The sequence below is a fragment of the Rhamphochromis longiceps genome, linkage group LG20, assembly GCF_057381845.1.
Source record: "Rhamphochromis longiceps isolate RC_006_pf linkage group LG20, R_longiceps_female_GT1.1, whole genome shotgun sequence".
Taxonomy (NCBI): domain Eukaryota; kingdom Metazoa; phylum Chordata; class Actinopteri; order Cichliformes; family Cichlidae; genus Rhamphochromis; species Rhamphochromis longiceps.
The window spans coordinates 30,783,428-30,791,745 of NC_140576.1; the positions used below are offsets into that span (position 1 = coordinate 30,783,428).

The 8,318-nt window shown below is 42.1% G+C and overlaps 1 pseudogene; it reads right to left on the reverse strand.

Moving 5' to 3' along the window:
• Positions 1–3,775: 3,775 nt before the first annotated feature.
• Positions 3,776–5,115, reverse strand: LOC146645628 (18S ribosomal RNA; annotated as a pseudogene).
• Positions 5,116–8,318: the final 3,203 nt, after the last annotated feature.

An 8,318-nucleotide genomic window follows, 5' to 3' on the forward strand; every position in this document is an offset into this window, starting at 1 on the left:
ATACAGGGCTGGAACGTCTATTACTGCGGGAGCGTAATTCCACTGGATTTAATCCATAACCCGGCGCGTGCCATAGCAACGCGGAAGGTCACCTTTCGCGTTCCTCATTGTCCTGGTTCTGTTATTTTTCAATACTTGCTTGGTTAAGATTCATATTCAAAACATCATAAATTTATTTCAGTTAGTGCAACAAAAACTGAAATAAATGACTAAAAATAAAATAAGATACTGTGCTGTGATACAGTGATTCAGACTTCCTCGAGTCTCTAAATTGGACGGCAGTTTACCAAACTAGTGAATGAATAGATTATATAGAAGATAAAGATTTATTGAACAAACTAAAACAATGTTTTTTTAAACATAAATATGAATAAAAATGGACAGGAATATTATTCCAGATTAAATAAACTTAAAAAAAAAACTTTAACTTTAAATATTCTGTCAAAATCAGGCAAGTTAGAAATATGAACACATGGCCGAAAACCCCAGAAAAAATACACAAGGTTCGAGCCGCATGTAGATGGAGCTGGGGCATTGCTTCAGGAATGGAACTAATAAACTGTGTGGGCCATTCAGTGTCATACTTTCCCTTGAGTCTATCACTACACTGCAGCTCCATCTGAATCTGCACAGGTGCAGTTCAGCAAAGTCCGCTGACTTGGTTCAACATTGCTTGGCAACAGGGAAGGTAAGGCAGGTTGCACTGGTGCGTTTGTGACAGCTTCACTTGAAATGCCTTCACCACATCATACATGTCCATGAACTGACAGATTTCCTTGCTGAGCTTAAAAACTCTATTGAGAATTTTTATCCCAACTCAGCCAACGGACGTCAGTATGATAAGGAATGTCGGCAAATTCTGAATCTATTTCCCACATAAAAGACTGAAATTGACGGTGATTTAAACTTTTAGCTCAGATAAAATTTACGGTTTACGTTACGGAGATCATTACATGCTCCATTTTTAGGACTTTACCACACAGCCTTTCCTGGTGTGTGATGCAGTATGCTGTTAACTCACGGTACAGTTCTCCTCCTGCATCTTTACTCGCATCCTGCTGACTAGTCCGCTTTTTTCATCGCACAACACCGGCGCTCCATCTGTTGTAAGTCCAACAAGTTTGTCCCATGGTAGTTTCATGTCGGTTACACTTTGACATATGTTTTCAAAAATGTCTTTTCCTGTTGTTGTCCCATGCATCGATTTAATGTTCAATATTTCCTCTCCACGGATGAAGATGGTCAGCTGTGCAATGTCCATCATGTCTGTACTTTCATCCACAGCAAGAGAGTATGCAATAAAGCTTTTGCTTCTTTCACACAACTGTGTTCTTAAATCAGTGGCCATCTCACAAACCCGATCAGCAATCGTATTTCTCCTCAGGCTCACATTTGCCAAAATCTGCATTTTGTCTGGACACAAGACGTCGCACAGCTTCATCATGCAGCTCTTCAGAGTGGTACCGGGCTGATTTGGCTCCTCTGCTACAATAAAACTTGCTTTCACAACAGCTTCACTTTGTGATTTTGCTCTGGTGAAAAACATCTGCTGAAATGTCAGATTTTTCTTTAGCTCTTCTACTTTCTGTAGTTTCTGCTCTGCATATCCTGACGTTTTGTCTCGTAGTGCTGTCTTAAATTAAATTCCTTAATTACAGCCACATTAGCTCCACTAATAAGTAGAGATGGACCGATCCGATATTACGTATCGTATCGGTCCGATACTGACGTAAATTGCTGGATCTGATGTTGGAGAGAAATAAAAAATGTAATCGATCCATTATATATCAAAAAAGCACCTCACAAAACTTGCGACACGGCGTAACTCGGCTCATAACCGTAGCACATTGGAGCAGTGTGCTCACGTGATAGAGCGGCTGTGTGTATTTATAGCCTCTACCAAACCTGCATTTCATGCATAGCTGGACTGGCCATCGGGCATACCGGGCATGCGCCCGGTGGGCCGATGGTGAATTTTCGTTTTTATGGGCCGATGATTTTTTTTTTTTATAACAGTATAAACAATGAAAGGTGATGGATTGGCCAGATGCTGGCAGATGTGTAAAAATAACTCAGTTGTTTGGTGGTGGGTATGGCAGAGCTGCCACAAGAGGCCAGGTGGATGAGGGAAAGGGGAGGCAGGAGGAGCAGAGACCCGAGGCGGCCGCCGGTCCATGTGTCAGGTGAACTGAACTTCAGGTAAGAAGTTATGACCTGCAGTCTATCTGGGTCAGATATAAACCAAGTTTAGGTGTAGTTTATTTTCGTTGTGCTGAGTTTTTACCGTCAGTTACAATAACTTGTACTGCGTACTAGCTAGCATGACGGAGTTTCTACAGCTGGGTGGGTGCTATGTTACTGATAGTGAACTTTCTTTTATTCATAAGGTTAGTTAGTAGAGTTGCCAACGGTCCCGTAAAAAACGGAATTGTCCCGTATTCATAGAAAATGTTACGCGTTTTGCATTGAGGTGAAAAGGAACACAGTTTGTCCCATACTTCAGCTAGAATGGAAAAAGACACAAAGCTGGAGTTTTTCTCTGTCTTTACGCTGTCAGCTGTTTCTTCTTCTCTCATTCAGTCATGAAACTGATCAATGATCAGCTGATCGGCTTTTCTCTCTTGCTTGTTTATCGCCCACTTTGCGCCAGAAAGAGGAAACCAGCGGTTGTCGTGCTAAACAACAAACAGCAGCACGTTTAAGCTTGATCAGCTGATGTTTGCTGGAGCCACAGCTGTAAAAGCTGCTGGTCATTATGTCGGTTTGGTTATCTGGGGAGAGGAAAACATGAAGATGAAACCAGGAGATGTCCTTACTGAATCATCAGAGCTGAACAGGTGATGGAGAAACAGGTTTACTTTTTAGGTGATATGAATGAGTTGAAGGGAAGTTATGAACTGTTTTTGAGAGACAAATAACACCAGGATCCTTTTATAAATAGCTGACAGCTGGTAACTGTGCAGGGGCGGGTCTAGCAAAGCTTTGCCAGAGGGCCAGGAAGGGCATTAACAGGGAGAGGGGGGCACAAAGAAATACTTTTCTTTCTTATTCTCATTTAAAATGTCTCGCTTTTATTAAATAATTATCTGAATCTTACAACCAAAGTTTTTATCTGATGTACAACGTATAGAAATCATACATATACCAACAAGACAGTGTACATCACTGTACATTAGTTGTACATTAGTTCTCGCAGCTAGCTGCGTTCTTCATCGACGCACGAGCCGAGTGATCCACCACTAAGAGTCGTATTGTTTTTTTTGTTTCACTGTGGGTTGCCACATTCGTAGACGGGGAAAAGGGTTTGAAGGTATAACCCCCGGGCGCTCCTTCCCCCGCCGAAGCAGGGGAGAGGAAATATTGAACCCCCCGTGCTCCCTCCGCAGGAGGGAGGAGAGTTGGGTACCCAGAGGCACGCGGGCAGCGGCCAGGGCGAGACCGCCAGCCAGCGCTTTCGGTCGAGGTTCTCGTGGCGGGCCCTTACCGGTAGTTGCCGGACAGGGACCCCGGCGCCCGCCTCCAACGAGCCACAGTCCCGACTCTCCTCGGTCGGCCCTCAAAGGAAGCGGTCAGGGCTGCGGGCTCGCTTTGGCGTAGAGGCGGGGCGGGGCCGTCGGGTCATCCGGCCAGTGACCAGGCCCAGATTAAGGCTCGAGCTCCGGTGGGGGACGCGCAAGCAGACAAACTCGGGAGCTCCACGACGGTGGCGGGAGACCCTCGGCGGCAAAAGGGAGACAACCGGGTGGACTGCAGGTGGGCCGCTCGGTATAGCCAGTAATGATCCTTCCGCAGGTTCACCTACGGAAACCTTGTTACAACTTTTACTTCCTCTCGATAGTCAAGTTTGATCGTCTTCTCGGCGTACTGCCGGGGTCGGTCACGGCCGATCCGAAGAACTCACTAAACCATCCAATCGGTTGTAGCGACGGGTTGTGTGTACAAAGGGCAGGGACTTAATCAACGCGAGCTTATGACCCGTGCTTACTGGAAATTCCTCGTTCATGGGAAATAATTGCAATCCCCAATCCCTATCACGAGCGGGGTTCAACGGGTTACCCACGCCTCTCGGCGAAGGGTAGACACACGCTGATCCACTCAGTGTGGCGCACGTGCAGCCCCGGACATCTAAGGGCATCACAGACCTGTTATTGCTTAATCTCGTGTGGCTGAACGCCACTTGTCCCTCTAAGAAGTTGGACTCAGACCGCACGGGGTCGAGTAACTAGTTAGCATGTCGGAGTCTCGTTCGTTATCGGAATTAACCAGACAACTCGCTCCACCAACTAAGAACGGCCATGCACCACCACCCACAGAATCGAGGAAGAGCTATCAATCTGTCAATCCTTTCCGTGTCCGGGGCGGGTGAGGTTTCCCGTGTTGAGTCAAATTAAGCCGCAGGCTCCACTCCTGGTGGTGCCCTTCCGTCAATTCCTTTAAGTTTCAGCTTTGCAACCATACTCCTCCCGGAACCCAAAGACTTTGGTTTCCCGGACGCTGCCCGGCGGGTCATGGGAATAACGCCGCCGGATCGCTAGTTGGCATCGTTTATGGTTGGAACTACGACGGTATCTGATCGTCTTCGAACCTCCGACTTTCGTTCTTGATTAATACCTAAATATTTAATATTTCCAGATTGTAGTGGGGCAGAAGAATAATTATGGAAGGAGCAGTTAATTGGAAGAATTGTAGATTTTGACCAGTTAATTGAATAATCTGAAACTCTTGAAAACCAGTTTATTAGAGTAATTACCTCCGAAAGGTCTGTTTGTGAGTTTTGGAGAAAAAGCAACACATCATCCGCATAGAGACTGATTTTATGTTCTATGTTCTTACATTTTATGCCCTTAATTGTTGTAGCCTGTCTCAATGCTGCTGCCAGTGGTTTGATAAAAATTGAAAAAAGTGAGGGGGAGAGTGGGCATCCCAGTCTGGTGCCCCTCAGGAGACAGAAGCTGAAGGATGTCTGGTCATTTGTTCTGAAACAAGCTGTTGGGGAATTATATAATATTCTTAGCCAGTTTATGAAAGAGTTTCCAAAACCAAATTTGTGTAAAGTTGCAAATAAAAATTTCCAGTTAACTCTGTCAAACGCTTTTTCTGCATCTAGAGATAATATTGTGGTTTCAGTGTTTTTACTGTATGAGTAGTCTATTAAATTAAGTAATCTACGTGCGTTTGTTGATGAGTGCCTACCTTTTATGAAACCAGTTTGGTCAGGATGAATAAAAAGGGGGTTATGTTTATCAGGGCTTCCTGGAGTTCACCTGGCGTCAGTGGCGAATCCAGTGCCATTGCTTGACTGTCTAGTAATTTTGGAAGAGTTACGTTGTCAAGAAACTGATTAATTTCATTTTTAGACGGGTTTATTTGTGGTGAATATTAGAGATGGACCGATCCGATATTACGTATCGTATCGGTCCGATACTGACCTAAATTACTGGATCGGATATCGGAGAAAAATAAAAAATGTAATCCGATCCATTAAATATCACGAAAGCACCTCGCAAAACTTGCAACACGCCGTAACTCGCCTCAGAACGTTAGCACGTCGGAGCAGTATGCATCACGTGATAGAGCGGCTGCCGCATGCGGGACCTGTCGTGGTCTGGATAGCATGTGGAGCTTCGCTAGCAACCCGGCATTTCATCTCCGACAAAGTTATCCCCGAGAGAAGTAAAGCAAGTGTGTAAGTCCATCTCTGAATGTTTGTAAAGCATTCCTGCGTTAAGCTTAACAAACGATATATGGAGCGACTGCCTCTTCTTGCTGCTACTTCAATCATGAAACTGCTTAACGATCAGCTGATCGGCTTTTCTGTCACGAGTCCGTCTCTCTTGTTTGTTTTTGGCCCACTTTGCACCAGAAAGAGGAAACCAGCGGCTGAACAACAGCAGCACGTTTAAGCTTGATCAGCTGTTGTTAGAATGTATTTAATATTAGTTTCTACACCAGGATCTTTTTCTAGTAGCTGACGCTGGTAACTGTGCAGGGGCGGATCTAGCAAAGTTTAGCCAGGGGGGCCGATAGGGCATTAACAGGGAAAAGGGGGCACAAAGACATACTTTTCTTTCTTATTCTCATTTAAAATGTCTAGCTTTTAATAAATAATTATCTGACACCCAAAGTTTTAATTTGATGCAAAATGAATAGAAGTCCATTACTGTATATAGTAACTATTAAGTCTAATATATATACCCTAGTAAGCTATAGTACTTTTTCCTTTGGGAAGGTACCATCTGTGCAGTCTGCAATTTTGTTGAGGAAAGATGTTGGATCTATTTAATATTTTAATATATTGAAAAATAATTGATTTCTGTGCATTTTTTTTCACACTGCATCAAATTAAGGTTGATTACGTCGATTGAGCATCATGAGGTGGAGCGTGAGGGGTGGTTCCCTATTTTTTATTTATTTATTTTTGTTGTTGCTGGGAGTTGGAACCCTATTAGTTAGGTTGCTTAATATTTACGCTAAGTACTCTTTAAAATACCAGAATAGGGAGGATGGTGTAGGTTTAAGTTTATTAGATTGATCAGTATTGCTGAACTATGAAATATATTTTTTTGCATACAGGTATAACAGAATAGCTTTAGTGTAATTGTTGTTTTAAACTTGAGTATGAACTTATACAAAATGCAGCAAGATATTAAAAAAAAAACAGCTTTGTTGAAACACACTATATCGGATTCATATCGGTATCGGCAGATATCCAAATTTATGATATCGGTATCGGACATAAAAAAGTGGTATCGTGCCATCTCTAGTGAATATAGAGTTTCATAGAAATCCCTAAAAATGTTGTTTATTCTTCCAGGGTCATATATTGTGTTTCCAGATAAATCTTTAACAGCACATATAGTTGTTTTTTCTTTATTTATTTTTAACTGGTTAGCTAGAAATTGACCTGATTTGTTACTGTGTTCAAAATTCTGCAAGCGAAGTCTTTGTACTAGGAATTGTGTTTTTTTTATTAATAATTTCATTTAATTCTAGTTTTGTTTTGCATATTTTGTTCATTATTTCTTTAACTTGGTCGCACACGTAGGCTTCTTCTAAGGATTTGATGGTTTTTTTGGGGTTCCTGAATGTTTTTGTTTTCTTCTTTCTTTTTGTGTGATGAGAAAGAAATTATTTTACCTCTCATCACATCTTTCCCTGTTCCCATAGAACAGAAGCTGATGTTCCAGGAGTGTCATTAAAGTCTAAATATGCAGTCCACTCTTTTTAAAAATATTTAATAAAGTCTTCATCTTTGAGCAGCGATGTAGCGTTTTTCTTATGTATTAGTGTTAAAGATGCAGGAGCATGATCGCTGACAGCTATAGGGTGAATCTCAGTGTCTGAAATATCATTCAGCAGTGAGAGTAGGAGTGATGAACATGTGAGAAGAAAGAATATTCCTTACTGTTGGGGTGAAGGGAGCACCATGCATTGCAAAGGCCATAGTCGCTCATATACTGTTTGATTATATTTGTGGACTGCCAATTGCGCTGAGTTCCTGTGTTGAGTTGAGCCTATCCATTTCTTCATTTAATCCAAGGTTGAGGTCGCCTCCAAGAATAAGTGTGCAATCAAGGTGTTCAGAGAGTGCACTAAAAAATTCGTGGAAGAATGAGGGTTCATCAACATTTGGACCATATATACTTACAATACATAGCTTTTTGTTAAATACTGATAATTTAATAATAAGGAATCTACCCTCTGGATCTATAACTGTATCGAGTACTGTAAAATTAACATTTTTATGTATTAAAATTGCCCCTTTGTTTAGAATTATAACAGGCTGCAAACACATTAAGAAACTCAGTTGTTTTAAGTTTGTTTAAACCTGTGACAGGCCGGTCTCTTGTAATAAAACAACATCTGCCTGTAGTTTTTTAAGCTGGTTAAATATCTTTAACCTTTTTTTCTCTGGTGCCAGCTCCATTTACATTCCATGTGACAAACCTTAGTATGCCCATAATTGTGTGTGTATGTCTAATGATGTACGCTGGGTGTTTCGTTTAAATGGGGGAAGAGAATGTGGAAACATCACTTGTTTGTAAATAGAAAGAGAAAAAAAATGGGTGGTGAGAGGCTCCATAAGTCTTATTATGTGTGTGTATATTCACTAATATGAACAAGCGTGGCTTGCGTGTGTGTCCTATAAGTCTGTGTGTGCTGTGAGGCTGTTGTAAATGTGCTACCGTTGAGTGGATGTGTTTGCGTGATCGTGGTGTGTAAATATGCAGAAATATTGTTTGTAGGTGAGTAGGGAAGTAGGTGATCACAGCAGTGAAAGAAAAGAGAAAGAAAAAAAAACCCGAGAACGGTGAGTA